Genomic DNA, 19,308 nt, shown 5'->3' with positions numbered 1-19,308 from the left:
ACTGGGTGATTAGCTTTTTGAAAAATATGTCATTAATCTCAAGTTTTAATGAGGTGAGTGAGCAAATTCTGTGCATAGCCAAAGAGAAAGTATTTCAGTTAGAGAAACAGCAAATGCGAAGGCTTTGATGTGGGATTCTGTCTGCTGAGCTTCACCAGAGACAGAGAGGCCTCTGAGCCTGGAGGAAAGAGAGTAAGAGCAAGAGAGCAAGTTGGTAGGAGGTGAGATCAGAGTTGGGACTGACGGAATAGGGCCTCGCCGATCCATAGAACGTGGGTACACTTACCACAGAAGTAAAGTGTTCAGAAAAAGAGATCCAAATTTAAGCTGCTGGTCCATTTGTTAAGAGGGCTTGTAGATGAGAAGGAATCAGCAGAAGATAAGAGGGAGTAAGAAATGAAGAAGGAAAAAACTGGAAATTGTAGAAGTCAGGGGTGTCAAGAAAGAAGAATTAAGTGTGTTAAATATTATTGAGAGGTCAATAAAATAAGAACTGAAGACTGACCATTGGATTCATAAAAGAGTATCACTTGTGTCCTTGACAAGAGCACATTGTCTGAAGTGCTAGAGAGAAAACAATGGAAGTTAGTAAGTTCCTGAGACAATGAGAAGTCAGGAGCTGGAGTCAATGAGAATAAGAAACTCCCTTGTGAAATGTAACCATTAAGGGCAGTGGAGAAGTGTGGTAAGAAACCTGGAAGGGAAGTGAGTTCAACAGTTAAAAAACAAAAGTTCATTGAGAAATAGTTCAAATACATAAATTTGTTTGTTTTATTATATTTGTTCATTTCTTTTAGTAAAGACAAATAATAGCATGTATTTATACTGCTGGGAATAATCCCGAAGAGGAGGGGAAACGTGATAATATGGATAGAGATGAACAAATTACTGGCATGGTGTTCCTGGATGGCATCCAGTACTCAAATGGGAGGTCAAGCTTAGGTGGCAGCACACAGTGTTCATCTGTATTAATGAGAAGGTCAGCAGAGTTCAGGGTACAAATATTAAAAGATGCCAAGGCAATGGCACCCCACTCCAGTACTCTTGCTTGGAAAATCCCATGGACGGAGGAGCCTGGTAGGCTACAGTCCATGGGGTCGCTAAGAGTCGGACACGACTGAGCGACTTCACTTTCACTTTTCCCTTTCATGCACTGGAGAAGGAAATGGCAACCCACTCCAGTATTCTTGCCTGGAGAATCCCAGGGATGGCGGAGCCTGGTGGGCTGCCGTCTGTGGGGTCGCACAGAGTCGGACACGACTGAAGCGACTTAGCAGTAGCAGCAGCAGTAATGTGTGGATGTAGATTTTCTCTTTTGATGTTTTTTATTTTCTTAGTAAATTTGGAAGTAAGGTGACTGATGACAGGGAGGTTGGGAAGGAGACATTGGCTCTCGGGAAAGAGAAAAAAATATGAAGTAGAAGAGCATAAAAGCAAATAGATTACAAAATATAATTGACTGACTGTCTTAAGGATCCACTTGGGGTAGTGAATTTAAGAGAGATAACATAGCATGACTATGTATTTTTACCCTGTCATGATTATCTGCCTAATACAGATAGCGAAAAGTTTAATTTAAACCATGGTTGTATTTTTGCCCAGCAGGTATAGAGAAGGTCAAGGGAACTGGAGATTCATGCCAGGGAATACTGATAATGGTTGATCATAGACTTCAAGCCAAGGAAGAAGTTACATGAATTGTTGAGGGTAGTGAAGGTGAATGAAAGGTTCTTGTTGTTGTCGTTCAGTTGCTCAGTCATGTCTGACTCTTTGTGAACCAATGGACTGCAGCAGGCCAGGCTTCCCTCTCCTTCACTATATCCCCAAGTGTGCTCAAAATCATGTCCACTGAGTCAGTGATGCCACCCAACCATCTTATCCTCTGTTACCCCCTTCTCATGCCCTTAGTCTTTCCCAGCATCAGGGTGTTTTACAATGTGTCAGCTGTTCACATCAGGAGGCCAAAGTATTCGAGCTTCAGCTTCAACGTCAGTGCTTCCAATGAATATTCAGGACTGATTTCATTTACGACTGACTGATTTGATCTCTTTTCAGTCCAAGGGACTCTCTTTTAAAGAGACTTCTCCAACACCACAGTTCAAAAGCATCAATTCATTGGCGCTCAGCCTTCTTTACGGTCCAGCTCACATCCATACACGACTACTGGAAAAACCAGAGCTTTCACTATACAGACCTTTGTTGGCAAAGTAATGTCTCTGCTTTTTAATACACTGTCTAGGTTTGCCATAGCTTTTCTTGCAAGGAGCAAGCGTCTTTTAATTTCATGGCTGCAGTCACGATCTGCAGTGATTTTGGAGCCCAAGAAAATAAAGTCTGTCACTATTTCCTTTGTTTCCCCATCTATTTGCCATGAATTGATGCAATTGGATGCCCATGATCTTAGTTTTTTGAATGTTGAGTTTCAAACCAGCTTTTCACTCTCCTCTTTCACCTTCATCAAGAGACTTTTTAGTTCCTCTTTGCTTTCTGCCATTAGGGTGGGGTCATCTGCATATCTAGGTTGTTGATATTTCTCCCAGTCATCTTTATTTCAGCCTGTGAGTCACCCAAACCAGCATTTTGCATGATTTATTCTGCATATAAGTTAAATAGCAGGGTGACTATATACAGCCTTGATGTACTCCTTTCCCAGTTTTGAACCAGTCCACGTTCCATTTCTGGTTCTTACTGTTACTTCTTGACTTGCATACAGGTTTCTCAGGAGGCATGTAACGTGATCTGGTATTCCTATCTCTTTAAGAATTTTCCACAGCTTGTTGTGATCCACAAGGTCAAAGACTGTAGCATAGTCAATGAAACAGAAGTTAGATGTTTTTCTGGAATTCCGTTGCTTTTTCTATGATTCAGCAGACGTTGGCAATTTGATCTCTGCTTCCTCTGCTTTTTCTAAATCCAGCTTGTACACCTGGAAATTCTTGGTTCACTACTACTGAAGCCTAGCTTGAAGGATTTTGATCATTGCCTTGATACCATGCGAAATGAGTGCAATTGTGCAATAGTTTGAATATTTCTTGGCATTGTCCTTCTTTGCGCTTGAAATAAAAACTGACTTTTCCCAATCCTGTGTCCACTGCTGAGTTTTGCAAATTTGCTGACATATTGAGTGCAGCACTTTAACAGCATCATCTTTAAGGATTTGAAATAGTCTGCTAGAATTCCATTACCTCCACTAGCTTTGTTCATAGTAATGCTTCCTAAGGCCCACTTGACTTCAAACTCGAAGATATCTTGGTCTAGGTGAGTGACCACACTGTTGTGGTTATCCTATCCAGGTCATTAAGACCTTTTTTGTTTAGTTCTTCTTAATTTCTTCTGCTTCTGTTAGATCCTTGCTGTTTGTGTTCTTTATTGTGCCCATTTTTGCGTGAAATATTCCCTTGGTATCTCTAATTTTCTTGAAGATATCTCTAATGTTTCCCATTCTATTGTTTTCCTCTATTGCTTTGCATTGTTCATTTAAGAAAGCTTTCTTATCTCTCCTTGCTATTCTTTGGAACTCTGCATTCAGTTGGGTATATCTTTCACTTTCTCCTTTGCCTTTCATTTCTCTTTTCTCAGCTATTTTAAGATCTCCTTAGGCAACTATTTTGCCTTCTTACACTACTTTTTCTTGGGGATGGTTTTGGTCACTGCCTCCTGTACAATGTTATAAAACTCTGTTCATATTCCTTCAGGCACTCTGTCTATCAGATCTAATCCCTTGAATCTATTTGTCACTTCCACTGTGTAATCATAAGGGATTTGATTTAGGCCATCTTGAATGGATGAAATGGATCTTAGATCAAAGTGATCTAAGAATTCAGCAAGATCTTCAGGAGCAGGGAGTCCAGGAGCACAACAGGAGATTACTGTGTAGATCACAACAAACTGTGGAAAATTCTTCAAGACATGGGAATACCATACCATCTTACCTGCCTCCTGAGAAATTTGTATGCAGTTCAAGAAGCAACAGTTAGAACCGGACATGGAACAACAGACTGGTTCCAAATAGGGAAAGAAGTATGTCAAGGCTGTATATTATTACCCTGTTTATTTAACTTATATGCAGAGTACACCATACGAAATGCCAGGCTGGATGAGCCACAAGCTGGAATCAAGATTGCTGGGGGAAATGTCAAAAGCTTCAGTTATACAGATGTTACCACCCTTATGGCAGAAAGCAAAGAACTAAAGAGCCTTTTGATAAAAGTGAAAGCTGCTAAGTCACTTCAGTCGTGTCCAACTCTGTGCGACCCCATAGACGGCAGCCCACCAGGCTCCCCCGTCCCTGGGATTCTCCAGGCAAGAACACTGAAGTGGGTTGCCATTTCCTTCTCCAAAGCATGAAAGTGAAAAGTGAAAGTGAAGTCGCTCAGTCGTGTCCAACCCTTAGTGACCCCATGGACTGCAGCCTACCAGGCTCCTCTGTCCATAGGATTTTCCAGGCAAAAGTACTGGAGTGGGTTGCCATTTGAGGAGAGTATAAAAGTTGGCTTAAAACTCAACATTCCAAAAATGAAGATCATGTCATCTGGTCCCATCACTTCATGGCAAATAGATGGGGAAACAATGGAAACAGTGAGAGACTTTATTTTGGGTGGCTCCAAAATCACTGCAAATGGTGATTGCAGCCATGAAATTAAATGATGTTTGTTCCTTGGAAGAAAAGTATGACCGATCTAGACAGCATATTAAAAAGCAGAGACATTACTTGGCTGACAAAGGTTCATCTAGTCAAAGCTATGGTTTTTTCAGTAGTCATGTATGGATGTGAGAGTTGTACTATAAAGAAAGCTGGGCACCAAAGAATTGATAGTTTTGAACTATGGTGTTGGAAAAAACTCTTGAGAGTCCTTTGGACTGCAAAGAGATCCAACCAGTCAATCCAAAAGGAAATCAGTCCTGACTATTCATTGGAAGGACTGATGCTGAAGCTGAAACTTCAATACTTTGCCCACCTGATGTGAAGAATTGACTCATTGGAAAAGACTCTGATGCTGGGAAAGATTGAAGGCAGGAGGAGAAGGGGACAACAGAGGATGAGATGGTTGGATGGCGTCACTGACTAGAAGGACATGAGGTTGAGCAAGCTCTGAGAGTTGGTGATCGACAGGGAAGCCTGGCGTGCTGCAGTCCATGGGGTCGTGAAGTGTCAGATATGATGAGTGACTGAACTGAATGGCCTAGTTGTTTTCCCCACTTTCTTCAATTTAAGTCTGAATTTTGCAATAAGAGCTCATGATCTGAACTAGAGTCCCCTCACAGTCTTGTTTTTTCTAACTGTATAGAGCTTTTCTATCTTCCGCTGCAAAGAATGTAATCAATCTGATTTCAGTATTGCCCTGGTGATGTTCGTGTGTAGATTTGTCTCTTTAGACATTGGAAGATTGTGTTTTCTATGACCAGTGCATTCTCTTGGCAAAACTCTGTTAGCCTTTGCCCTGCCTCATTTCGTACTCCAAGGCCAAACTTGCCTATTATTCCAGGTATCTTTAGTCTTCCGCATTTTGTATTCCTATCCCCTATGATGTAAAGGACATTTTTTTTTTTTTTTTTTAGTGTTACTTCTAAAAGATTTGGTAGGTCTTCATAATACAGTTCGACTTCAGCTTCTTTGGCATTTGTGGTTGGGGCATAGACTTGGATTACTATAATGTTCAATGGTTTGCTTTGGAAATGAACTGAGATCATTCTGTTGTTTTTAAGATTGTGCCAAAGCACTGCATTTTGACTGTGAGGGCTACTCCATTTCTTCTAAGGAATTCTTGACTGCAGAAGTAGATATAGTGGTCATCTGAATTAAATTCACATTTTTCTGGTCCATTTTATTTCACTTATTCCTAAAATGTTGATGTTCACTCTTGCCATGAAATGAATGCAAGGTAAATAGGCTCAATATATACTTCTGAGTGGTAATCAGTGGATTGTTATAATCAGACTACTAGAAGCAGTGATCTGGAAAGAGGGAGGACACGGAAATTGAAATTGCATTTGCCTTTATTCTTAATGCATTTCCCAGTTGGAATCTTTCCCTGATTCTGCATACCCAAGCCTTTTTCCAGTCCTTAGACTATGAAACCATGAAAATTTCCCTGATTTTCTCAAGGTAAAAAAATCTCTGTCTTTCTTGGAACTTCGATAGTGTTGCGTACTGAGCTCTACTTATAGAAAATTTCTGTCTTCAAGTATTCTTATTTCCCCCAAAAGCCTCTAAGTAACTTTATGTTTCATTCAGGTCTCCTACGTGCCTAAGCCCACAGTCAAACGCATGAAAGAATAATTATGTTATAATGATAATATGAAGGGATGAAATCTCCTTCACAAGGAAGTATATGATTAAAGAAAAGAACATCACAAATGGCAGTATTTAATGGTGGCAATGTTCTCTCTGAATTGTACTTTTGTTTTCTGTGTTGGAGAAAAATCCTCACCATACAGTCTTTATTTGTGAGTTATTGAAAGGATCAGAGCTGGGTTTTAATAAACTAATTTAATAAAATAAAAAAAAGAAAAATTAACTGCCCTTATCTCATAAATAAATTGTGATTTTTGATAAAAAAAAAATTATGGTTGGTGAAGTAGTCCTCTTACCTCCCTCTCTGTTTGTGATATGAAAGCCTTCTCCTCATTGTTTCTGTGTTGCTCTCTCCGGGTCTCTGTTCTACAGGTAAAAATCTGGTACTTTCACTGATGTCAGATTGAAAAATTCCTGGCCTTCAATAAATGTGTTACCTTGAATAAGAAAGTGAATTTTAAGTATATAAATCTGCAGAATTCTGCCCCCTTTTGAAATGATCTAAGAATTCAGCAAGATCTTCAGGAGCAGGGAACCCAGGAGCACAAGCACTCAGCATGTACTGAGGAGGCCCTCAAAAGAAGCAGGCATCACTTTTTCCTTGAAATTAGTAGAGACATGAGTGAATGAAGGGGAAGGAAAAGGAAGGTTTATCTACCTTTTCCCTTTCTTGGGATTCTTCTGCTTTTCTGGAAAGAATAAACTGAAGACTGTTTTCCCTGTGAAGTTTTTCCTTGGTAGTGATTGGGAGCAGATGAGAAGCAGATCAAAGCCATGAAAAGCATCAAAGCATCATCAAAGCCATGGGGTCAGCCCTTCTGTTTTTGAGGTCCAATTGACCAGTATCAGGCATTCAGTCCTCTTTACTTGCTCAGCCCAGAATGAATCTTCTCTTCCTAAATCCTAATTTGAGCTTGATTTTTCTATCCCAGAATATCTACATATATTATTCATGGATGGCATTTTGTATTCAAGTTTTGGCCAGAAACATTTTTTCTGATGTTCTTGCTTTCATACATCTTCTACTTGCTTATATGTCTGATTATAAATTTCATAGTAAAATGTGTATTATTGTAGAATTATGTATCCTTGTGAGTAATAATTACTGTAACCATGGTGCACTTAAATACGTCAGTATGTCAATGTGTATACCCTATGTGATAGTCACATATTTCTCTAAGGAAATACCTGTTAACATACCAATAAGAAAAGAGTTCTTTGTCTCCAGGTAGGTTAATGTTTAAAATACATTTCGTTGTTAACGGAGAGACAATTACAATATTTAATCATAGTATTTGAGTTTCTTGAGGTATTAAGACTTTTGCAATGATTAATAGAGTACAGATAAATGTACATCATTGGCATATTTGGTTTTTAATCCTGGGACTTTTAGTTCCTGCCTTAGCTGTTTGCCTAGGGCGGCAAGAAGGCATGGTCTGCGTTGGGCATGAGCTGGACTTAATTCAAGATAGAAGATGTCACAGAAATAAGACACTAAACTGACTTGAGATGGATTTCATCTCTGGTGTGCTATGATATTTACCCTTGCTCTGGCATCACTAAGCTTACCACACCTAGCCTGTGATGAGAGACAGTGGTATGAGTGAGTATAAAACTCCAGATAGAAGGAATCCTGTGGATCTGATTCTCCACGATGACTGTTTTCCGATTCTAGGTCCCAATCACCACCATGAAGTTAATATTTTTGTGTTTGGTTGTGTCACTTTGCATCTTCTGCAAAGGTAAGTGACTAATTTAAAGAATCCTTCCATGTTTGAGAGATCCGTGCATATATTTGTTGAAATGTTTCATGTTCTATATTTCAAATATTTTTCTCCTGGGAAATCTTTCCTGCACCATGAGTAGGATAATAAGTAAGAAAAGTAGATTTTAATTTTGTTATGTATTGTTTCAGCTTTAACAAGCCTGTCTTAAGGGAATATCTTTATCTGTTGTCTATGTGCTTAGAGATATTAGTGAGCAGGTTTTTGATGACTCTTGAACTTGCATCTACCTCAAGACTAAAGACCCACACCAATAATTTCAGTTTTCACAAATTATAAAAGTATCACCAGTTAAAAGACTAGCTCATCATCAAAGAAAAATTTTATAAGGAGAATGTTTCTTAAACTAACACTTTCATGGATATTTTAGAAAATCAATTAATTAATTTCTAGAGTTTATTGAAAGATAAGATTGCTAATAAATCTTTTAAAAAAAATTGAGCAAAACAAAATAAAAATATTTAGAAACAAATGTATTTCTCGCCCTTTAGTTTGTTTCTGAAAAGTGTAGGAAAACTGTAACATCTAAACATAAGGAGAAAAGTCTGCAAGAGAGAGGAGGTTAATTATATATTGAAATTTAAAATCTATTTTATAAATTTAGGAGTAGGACACATTTTACTTTTCTGTGACAAATTAGAATGAAGAAGACTACAATTATTTGCTATGATTAAGAGAAAACATTCCTATTCTTAATCTGGCTACTTGGGAAATTGATAGACCATTAGAAAATGTTATTTCAAGTAATGGAGACTTTCATAATCTTACATAGCATTTTGCTATAATCTTTGTTTCTATTTTATATAAATATAAATATTCTTTGACCATGTTTGCATAAATGTATTTCTTATATCTTAATAGATCATGAAACATTATTTTCATTTTCAAAACATAAATGATATATCACAACAAATTGTGTTTATATTTGCTAAAGTATATTAAATTCACCAGATAACTGGAGAATGTTTCTAAAGTAAATTCCTAGATCTCCATGATAGTCTGGTAAATGATTACAAATGTTTCAATAGGATTTCTATAGGCTGGTTATTGATTGACAAAATTCAGGAAATTTTTAAGTTCACAGTGAGAAGTAAGGAGTATACATGGAAAAAGAAATTCCACGTGCCTTAGTGAAAATGAATTTTTGTTGCTCTTAGTCAATGAGCTTTAGGATCCAAATAGATTCCCTTCATTTTCAGTAGGTTACAGGATGGTAAGGAATTAATGACTGCAATTTGGAGAAAGCAGATATTTAGAAGACATGCATAGAATCAGGCAGAAGAAATATTTGTATTGTTAAATCAACCATAAATATATAGAGGTGAAGAGCTTACTTGTTATAAAAGACCCTAGTGTTGGGAAAGATTGAAGGCAGGAGAAGAAGGGGATGACAGAGAATGAGATGGTTGGATGATATCATCGACTCAATGGACATGAGTTTGAGCAAGCTCCAGGAGATGAAGGACAAAGGAGTCTGGTGTGCTTCAGTCCATGGGGTCGCAAAGAGTCAGACATGCCTGAGTGACTGAACAACAACAAATATATAGAAAGAAATAAACAGTTCCTTGGCTAAGTGGGAAAAAATCTTCAGTAGATTTGGGATGAAATAGATAATCAGTTCTTATTTTATTCCCAGACTATTTTGTCCTCTTGAGTAAAATCTGTACAATTGATTATCTTCTTCCCCTTTTTGGTCTAATTCATTGCTTATGAACACATTAGCCAGAAAATGTTTAGGGAAAATCAAGTGAAATATAAATCAGAAAATAAACTTCATGTTGGCAGCTGTAAAACATTTAGCTAGTATGAAAAGGTATAAAGTATAGGTTAATATTAATGTGTGAATTTAATTTATTTGGCTACATATGTTCCCAAGAATGTGTTGACAATGAAACTTGTAAGTATATTGATAGGTAAATATACTACTTACATCTATATAGATGAGATTTGTTAAATAAGAAAGATCCAAAATAATAAATTAATATTGAAATAACAGTGATTAGATATGAAAAGTAGATTGCTTATATTGAATTTAAAAGCATGGAAATGATAGAATTATTATGATTGCTTTAAAACATATGCTATATAGAAGTATAAAATGATCTAACTGTTGTCACCTTTTTATTTTTTATAGATGGGGAAGCCCTATTTTATAGGCTAAACTCAGGTCAGTATCTTTCAGATTAATCTTCACTTTTAGATAACAAAGTGTATTCTGAGCCCACTTTTGGAACACAGAAAATTGTTTCCAGCTATATTAAGATATAATCGACTTAAGTTTAAGGTATACAATGTGATGGATGACTTTGTGTACATATATTTTTAAAATGACTATCACAATAAAGTTACTTGACACCTCTATTGCCTCACACAGTTATTTTGTGTGTGTATCTGTGTGTGTGACGTGAAAATTTAAGATCTATTCTCTTAGCACCTTTAAAGTACATGATGCAAAATGGTTAACTGTAGTCATGATGCTATACATTGAATCCCCAGAACTTATTTATCTCATAATTAGAAGTTTGTACTTTTGATCATGATCTTCCCAGTTCTCCCATCCTCAATCTCCTGGAAATAACCATTCTACTCTTTTTCTATGAGTTAGATAACTTTTAGATTCCACATAAAAAGGAAATTGTATAATATTTGTCTTTTTCTGACTTATTTTACTTAACATAATTGTTACAGAGTTCAAGCTCATACTGCTCACTTCATGACAGGCTAATGAATCAAGAAATGAGTTGTTGGGGCAAGGAACAGCAACTTTATTCAGAAAGCCAGCAAACTGAGAAGATGGACTCATGCCCCAAAGAACCATCTTGCCTGAATTAGAATTCTTCTTTTATACTAAAAGTGTGTATGTGGAGGGAGGTGGGGGGTAGTAAATAAAACATTTCCTGGTTCCTATTAGCTTCTGGAGGGGATCTTCCTGCAGTCATTCACAGCTGATCCTGGTCAGGATGATTCCTGTGAGCTAAGCAAAAGTATTTTAGCTTAAAGCTCATTACCTGGGAGGCATGGTTCCCAGAGATAGGTCATTATGTGTAATTTAAACTTACAAGTGATTAACTTAGATACAAAAGATTCTTTCCTATTACATAATGCCTTCAAGGTCCATCCACGTAGCCATGAATGGTAGGATTTTCTTTTTTATGGCTGAACAGTATTCTGTTGTATATGATATATATCACTTTCTTTAGCTGTCCATCTGTTGATGGGCACTTATATTGTTTCCATGTCTTGGCCGTTGTGAATAGTTTTGCACTGAATATGAAAGTGAAGATATCTCTTTGAGATGGTGATTTTATTTCCTTTGGATCTGTACGCAAGTGGAATTAATAGGTCATATTGTTCAGTTCAGTTCAGTCACTCAGTCGTGTCCGACTCTGCGACCCCAGGAACCTCAGCACACCAGGCCTCCCTGTCCGTCACCAACTGCCAGAGTCTACCCAAACCCATGTCCATTGAGTCAGTGATGCCATCCAACCATCTCATCCTCTGTTGTCCCCTTCTCCTCCTGCCCTCAATCTTTCCCAGCATCAGGGTCTTTTCAAATGAGTCAGCTCTTCGCATCAGGTGGCCAAATTATTGGAGTTTCAGCTTCAACATCAGTCCTTCCAGTGAACACATAGGACTGGTCTCCTTTAGGATGGACTGGTTGGATCTTCTTGCAGTCCAAGGGACTCTCAAGAGTCTTCTCCAACACCACAGTTCAAAAGCATCAATGCTTCGGCACTCAGCTTTCTTCATAGTCCAACTCTCACATTCATACATGACTACTGGAAAAACCATGGCCTTGACTAGACAGATCTTTGTTGACAAAGTAATGTCTCTGCTTTTTAATATCTTGTCTAGGTAGGTCATATGGTAGTGCTATTTTTAATTTTTTGAGGAACCTCCATACTGTTCTTCATAATAGCTGTACCAATTTACATTCTCATCAACATGGAACACAGAAAATTGATATAATTTAATTTTCATACATATTTGATTTTGTTAGTGAGTTATCAGGACTCCTCACTGTTTATCTCACAATTGTAAGCTACTCAAGGGTGGGATTTTGATGTATGGGTGCAAAGACACTCAGCATATTTGTTTTGAATGAATAAAATAATTAAGGATCATTGATAAATACTTGTTCTACATACAAAAGTTTTCTATGTGAGCATAACCAAATTCTCTGGAAGGTAAACTTATTGAAATGAACCACAGATAGCCTATCTTCATACCCAAGAAGAAATGGAACTTCTGAACATAGTTAAACTTATTTTGAGGACATAAAAATGAATGCCAATTATATTAAATACCATGGAATGTTGCCCTTGGGATTTACTGATATGTGCATGACAGTTGGACTCTTCTCTGGAGATAGTTTCCGAGTTTCTATATTTGTTCTTAATTTGCCTTTCTCCTCACTTATATTGAATATCTAGTTTTATGTTTTTATAGGATCATTACATCTGCTTTTAGCACTCAGTTCTAGTTCCTACTTACTGCTTTTAGTTTGTTGTGATGAGAGCAGCTTTGATCCTAGCTCATTATCCTTGTATATGTTATAAGAGTACGTACTCTGTGTGAGACCCCAGAATTATTTTTTGTGAAGGGAAAAGTTCATGCATGGTTTTTTGACATCTTTATTTGTTGCAAGAGGATTTGGGGATGACTTAATTGCAACCTACATTTCAGATAGAATTTTCCAGATATTTAACCTATATGGGGAATGTTATTGTATAAGTTTTCTTTAGAGACAAATAGTCCCCAAACCTATCTGTAAACCATTTTTTTCTTATCTTTTGGCTAAATGTGTGTGTGTTTGTAACTATGTACAATTCAGTTTTGGCAACAATTTATCAAAACACGTATGAAACCCTTTACCTTTTAACTGCCTTTATTTGCTGTTTGTTTTAGTTCATGCCCTTGGCTCAGTAGTAAAGAGTGTAAAAGTTGCTCTGTCATGTCTGACTCTTTGCGACCCCAAGGACTATACAGTCCATGGAATTCTCCAGGCCAGAATACTGGAGTGGGTAGCTATTCCTTTCTCCAGGGGATCTTCCCAACCCAGGGATCAAACCCATGTCTCCCACTTTGCGGGAGGATTCTTTACCAGCTGAGCCTCCAGGGAAGCCCCACCTGATAATGCAGGAGATGCAGGTTTGATCCCTGGGTTGGGAAGATACCCTGGAGGAAGGAAAGTGTGACAACCGCTCCCAGTTTTCTTGCCTGGAGAATCTCCATGGACAGAGGAGCCGTGGGGTTGTGCAGAGTCAGGCACAACTGAGCAACTAAGCACAGCACACATACTTACTATGGCTTGACAAGCTTGCTATTTGTTTCAATACAAAGAAAGCTCATCTTGATTCATAATGAAAGCAATGCTGGAACTATCTGTAAGTTGTATATATTTGAATTTTAGTGTACAGGTGTAAAATAGAAATTGTACTCATTTGATTCACATTAATTAATTTTAGTTTATACACTATTTCTGTTACATGAAAAACTTTAAACTAAAACATCTACATTTTACTAATAGAGTAATAATTATTGCTTTGAAACACTTTTTCAGTCATCTAAGAATTATGTTTTGCTGTGTCCTAATTCATGCATCTAGACTGACTCTATTAACTGGTTGGAGGACTGGTATAGCCATTTTCTTTATGGAGCTGGTCTAGAGGGGTATTAAGATACTATGGTCAGTGAATAATTGCTATATTCATGCCTGAGTATTGACTCAGTTAGCAGATGTATGTGGGAATATCTCATAGGACAAGTGTTGGCTGCAATCAAGATTCACTTTCTATGGGCAAATCTATCAAAAAAGCTACTAATGACAGCAATTCTCTCTCTTTTTCTTCAGATGATAAAATAGCTGCAAGAAAATCAGGTAAATTGCTTTGCTTTCTTTTCTTATGCTATTTGTGCTAAATAACAATAGAGCGGAACTGCTTTTCTTTGGAGACAGGACATGTCTTCCATGGAAAAATCATTAAAACACTTGAAATACTTATTATTACAAGCAAACAAACATAGTGTGTTCTAGTAAAATCTAGGCCAACCATTTTAATACCTAGTCAGTACTGATGAAGGTAGTAACCTTTGAAATAGAAAACTGCTCTGGTTACTTGCTCTATAAAAATCTCTTAAACCTATGAGAAAAATGTGAATGTAGATTACGGTATACAAACCACATATAAGACGTGATACATACAACAAACACACTGGCCATTACTACTAGTGACCCCAGTGACATTATATTTCTGACCAAGTTTTACATAATAAAATACGAGAAGGATAAAATAGTAGAAACAAATATGCCACACTGGCTAAGATACAAGGCTGTTCATTTCAATAACAGAATGAATACATTCAGAAAAAAAACATTTGTCTAACAAAATGAAAGATCTAATATATCTGTGGGGTTAAACTCAGGAGAGATATGATGAATATAGTGAACACTTACCATGAATTAAATATGTGAAATATAATGAGAGGAAATAGCAACCCACTCCAGTATTTTTGTCTGGGAAAATCCCATGGACAGAGGAGCTTGGTGCACTACAGTCTATGGGGTTGCAGGGCCAGACGCAACTGAGTGACTGAGCATGCGCACACACATTTTGAAGCAGATATTTTTCATCCTCATTTATTATATGTGTGCCCAGGGCCCTGTTGTCCCAATCCCTCTGCCAGAATCTTCGTGGGCATCTCTCTCAAGATTATTTGAGGCATAGTATGATCTAAAATGGGGGAGGGAAGATGGAACTGGCTCTGGGTTAGCATATACCCTTGACCCTGTGTCTGTATTCTTTGACCTCTAAGGAGCACCATGACTCAAGGAAGGCCAGAGTAAAACTTGTGTGGCTTATAGTAGGAACCCCCTCTCTAAGAGAGGTATTGACAAAGGGCATTCTGATTGCAAGTCTGGGAGTCCAGATAGGTCTGACTCAAAAGTTCATAAATTTCCCGCTGTACTGAATATGGCCTTATTTCTTTCTGCTTTGCCATCAAACTAAGATATTTAGATTTCAAGATGCGGTTATAAAAGTACATGGAAGTGAAGAAATACAATGAGAGAGAGAAGATAAAAGAGGAAGGAAGAAGAGTGTGTAGTGAAGTGGGGCAGGTTTAGGGCAAGTTGAGAAAAAAATGCTATATATGGAGAAAAGTTGTAAAAGTGATAGTATTTTGAGGGTTACTTAATAACATAATAATATAAATTGGCTGTAATTTAAGCACTCTTGAATTCATCTTAAACCAAACGCTATTAAGTGAATATTATAATTTCATTATGTCTTAAATGTTAAGGGTCTCTTCCTCCAACTAAATAGCAGATTAAATCATTGCTATTCTCAAAAATTTAATATTTTATTTCTGGATATTGTTTGCTATAGAAAAATATATTTGCTAGAAACATGCAAAATGGTTAAGTCCAAAAATTGGAGTTGGGGAAATGTAATCAAAAACAAAATCTTTTGCCACCCCAGAAAAACCTCTTCACAAAAGCAGAAGAGAAAGAAAGCAGTTTTATTATTGAATAAGGATTAAACCAGAGCGTGATACACATCACAATCAGCTGGAGAGATTGAAAGAACAGAAAGAAATATTTCTCTTTTATACAGCTAGGAAGATAAAACCCACTACATACATGTCCTTAAGATGAACAATAACTTGTCCTCAAATAAGAGCACTTGACATCACCAATTGTCACACATGGTTTGTCCTAAGTTTGCTTGGTAATTAGGGTAGTCACCTGTGTTTGCTAGTTGCCTTTATAAGGAAAAATACTTTCTTGTATTTTTAAAATCATAAAGGAGGGAAGTTTGCACTTGGAGTCAAACACCAGCTGAAGTTATGTTCATATCACCCAGGACATAGGGGAGCTCTCTCCCTTGATGATAGCATTTCAAAAAGGTAGTCACCAATCCCTTAAGGAAACATTACTGAGTTGCTTACATAATCTTTAAAAAGATTAGCAAACATATTAAAGAGGTAGAGAAAGGTAAGGAGTTTAAGTTTTCTAAAGTAAATGATCTGAAAAAAAGGGGAGTCTCTCTTCCCTTATTGTCAACAGAGAGAATTAAATTTCTTACTATTATTTGTATTTGCTCTTACATAGTCTTTAAGTTCTGCTTACAAATCATGCATTTTATTATCTAGTCAGTGATCAAAATGCATGTCTACCATGAATTTACAAGAATATTATAGTTATTAAGGCATTACTAATTCTAAAGTACTTCAATTTTATTATAGAGATTAAAAAAAACAGAAATGATACAGAAAGCACAGTATATTAATACCTCATTAATACCTTGTATTATACAGTATATATTACCTTAACAAAAGGCCTTTGTTGATGAGTGTATTTATTAAATAAATATTAACTGAGTGTCCTCTATGGTTCAAGCACATTTCAAGACATCTGGAATACCTCAGTGAATAAAACAGACGAAAAATCTTGAGTTTATACAGCTTAAAATCTAGAAGGAGACAGTTCATAAGCAATAAACATTATAGGTAGTAAACATAGTATATACAAGGTAATAAAATCTATGGAATAAATTAGAGTAATATAATGATAATTGGGAGGATTAAAATAGGGAGTGCAACTTTACATAGTCAGAGTATGCCTCATTGAAATGACATTTAAACTAGCACTTGAAGGACTTGAGTAAATGTTAATTTATGAGTAAATATTTTCATCTTTCTTCTTTGCAGAAATACAGAAAAGAGAATCAGGTATGTTATTTTAATTTTACCAGCTGTTACTAAACCAAAGACAGCATGGATTCAACATGGTAGAGTATTTTGATGGGAGAAGGTTGACCACTGGAACTCGGAGCTTAGTACTGGAGAAGGAAGCAGATGGGGAGGTTTCTGCCCTGTCCAAGAGAGGAAGAATTTCTAGTACATATCAATTAAACCTTTACAACTCTATTCATCTATTTCTTGAAGTCTTACCACTATGACAAAAAGATATGGACATGGTGATTGAATTAATAAGGGGTGTATGTCATTCCCAGCACCACCAGAATAAAGTTGCTTACACAAGATAAAATACGGCTTTTCATAGTATTGCAATCCAATCACATTTATTGTGCTAGCGATACTGTTTTCATATAAAAATTTCTGTTATTCACAGGAAGTCCCTTTTTGCACAGTAGTTCATCCTTTGGTGACTTAAACAGAAGAAAGAAATTTCTTGTTGGTTCACTCCTTAACATTGGATTTAGCACTCAAGGAGCTGCTGCAGACAGATCAGAGAATTTGGGGAAGTTAATAGTTTAGAGTCAAAAGACATTCCAGCGGGTATTGTTGGAGAAAAACACTGACCTAGAAGTACTTTTTCCCAGTTGGGATAATCTGATAATTTTTGTTTTATTTGTAGCATATGGCCTTAAAGACACTAATTCCAGTGCCAATGAGGGTAGTGAATTCTTTTTTAAGAGAATCTTGGCAACGTTTACATTAAATTAAATTCTTCCTGATAATTTTTATTTTCTTAAACTATCTTTTTCTACTATTACCGTGATGATCAATCATTTTTCTAATTGTAAACTAATAATTTAAAATGCTTCCTGGACCCAGTTTTAGTGCAGTCTTTCATGTTTTGGGCTTCCCCAATGGCTTAGTGGTGAAGAATCTGCCTGCGACGCATAAGACACAGGAGTTGCCGGTTCCATTCCTGGGTCACGAAGATCCCCTGGAGGAGGAAATGGGAACCCACTCCAGTATTCTTGCCTGGAAAATTCCACAGACAGAGAAGCCTGGTGGGTTACAGTCCATGGGGTCGCAAAGAGTTGGACATGACTGAGCGCACGCGCGCGCACACACACACACACACACACACAACGTTTCTGTCTGCAACCACAATCCACTCTCTATACCAAGATTCTTCTTGAAATTACATACTCAATTTGCCAAGTAATGTTATAAAGTAGGGTTTTTAGGCAGTATGTGGCCTTCGATTTCCATTCGGTCAGAGACAAATTTAAATTTCTCTAAGTTAGGCATGTCTTTTCTGATTCAATACACTTCTTCCATTTAGCTGATTCAAACTTTCACTTTACTTACCTGGTCCCTGAAGTTTCTATAGTTTGTATCTCTGCAAAAGCCACGAAGAAGGAGATCCAGTGAAGAAAATAACTTCAATATTTTATATTAAAATTTAATATTTGAGTCCAGGTGCTGATAACTGAAAAGTGAGTAGCAGTTTTAGGTGTAGGGCTGTGGTTGAAATATCCAAAGGAAAGACACAAATATTTCCTGTCTGTCCAGTCATCTGTTTTGGGATTGACAAATTCAATATGACTAACAAGTCAACACAGAAATTTTCTCTTGTTTACAACACAGAGGTGTGAATTGTTTGCTCGTGTTCTATAGAACACATTGAAACTTTATCTTAAATGAACTCTGAACCCAGTGCGTCACTTGTCTTATGGAATTCTCTCAAACCTCATGGTAAATTGGCTGCCATGCCCCCCTCTGATTATACTGTGTGAAATTATATATGGAAAGATATGTGGAGGGGAAGGGATGATACATTCAAAACAATAGTGAAGGCCTAGCTCAAGCAGTGAGTATGGATTAATTTCTTTTACAATATGAATGAATGCAACTTTTCTCTGATAATGATTACTTTTGTATGGTAAAGAAAACCAGTTCAGCATATAGTCTTGCCAACAGTATCTCTGGCGGTACAGAATTTGGAGGCACTGCTTCAAATAAAAATAGAATTTGTTGGGGTGCATCTGGCCAAAATGGATTTTGTGTGAATTCAGTAAATGAATTAGCTGGCTTTAATTTTGCTGCAAGTGAAATAGATATTTTAGGTTGTTTCTTAGTTTCTTCTTTTGATAGAAAAAGCAATCAATTAGCAAAGCAGGAATTGATGGTTATTTTTGATCAAATTAGATTTAGTGTTAGAGGAATTCATGGGAGAGATTTTTAAACTACGTCTGATTCTTAAACGATCTGTGCTTTTGTCAACAGAAATCAATTTAAACATTTTAGTGCAGAGGCAAGTGGAATGATTTTATGAAGGGGCTTGGACATGGAATGAAGAAATCCAGTTTCTATATAGTCTTTCCTATGAACCTTTTGTGGACTTTGGGAAAGCCCTGTTTGGGAAACTTTGGGAAACTCTCTTGTTTCCAAGTTTTGTCATAAGAAACAAAAACTTTTTGGTCTCATGTTTCTGTATGATTTTTTGAATTTTTAAGTTCTGTTACTCAT

General features: G+C 36.9%; 1 long non-coding RNA gene across 1 annotated transcript; it reads right to left on the bottom strand.

Moving 5' to 3' along the window:
* Window positions 1–17,148: 17,148 nt before the first annotated feature.
* LOC145546663 (uncharacterized) lies at window positions 17,149–18,432 on the bottom strand. The gene is made up of 2 exons (XR_014083132.1): window positions 18,148–18,432; window positions 17,149–17,776 (listed from the first exon to the last, which is right to left on the bottom strand). It is a non-coding gene; the product is annotated as an uncharacterized LOC145546663 (long non-coding RNA).
* Window positions 18,433–19,308: the final 876 nt, after the last annotated feature.

Source organism: Giraffa tippelskirchi, chromosome 4 (assembly GCF_054371585.1).
Source record: "Giraffa tippelskirchi isolate mGirTip1 chromosome 4, T2T-mGirTip1v1.2.pri, whole genome shotgun sequence".
Taxonomy (NCBI): Eukaryota; Metazoa; Chordata; class Mammalia; order Artiodactyla; family Giraffidae; genus Giraffa; species Giraffa tippelskirchi.
The sequence above is the reverse complement of the archived record's forward strand: the minus strand, read 5'-3'. Positions and strand labels throughout refer to the sequence as shown.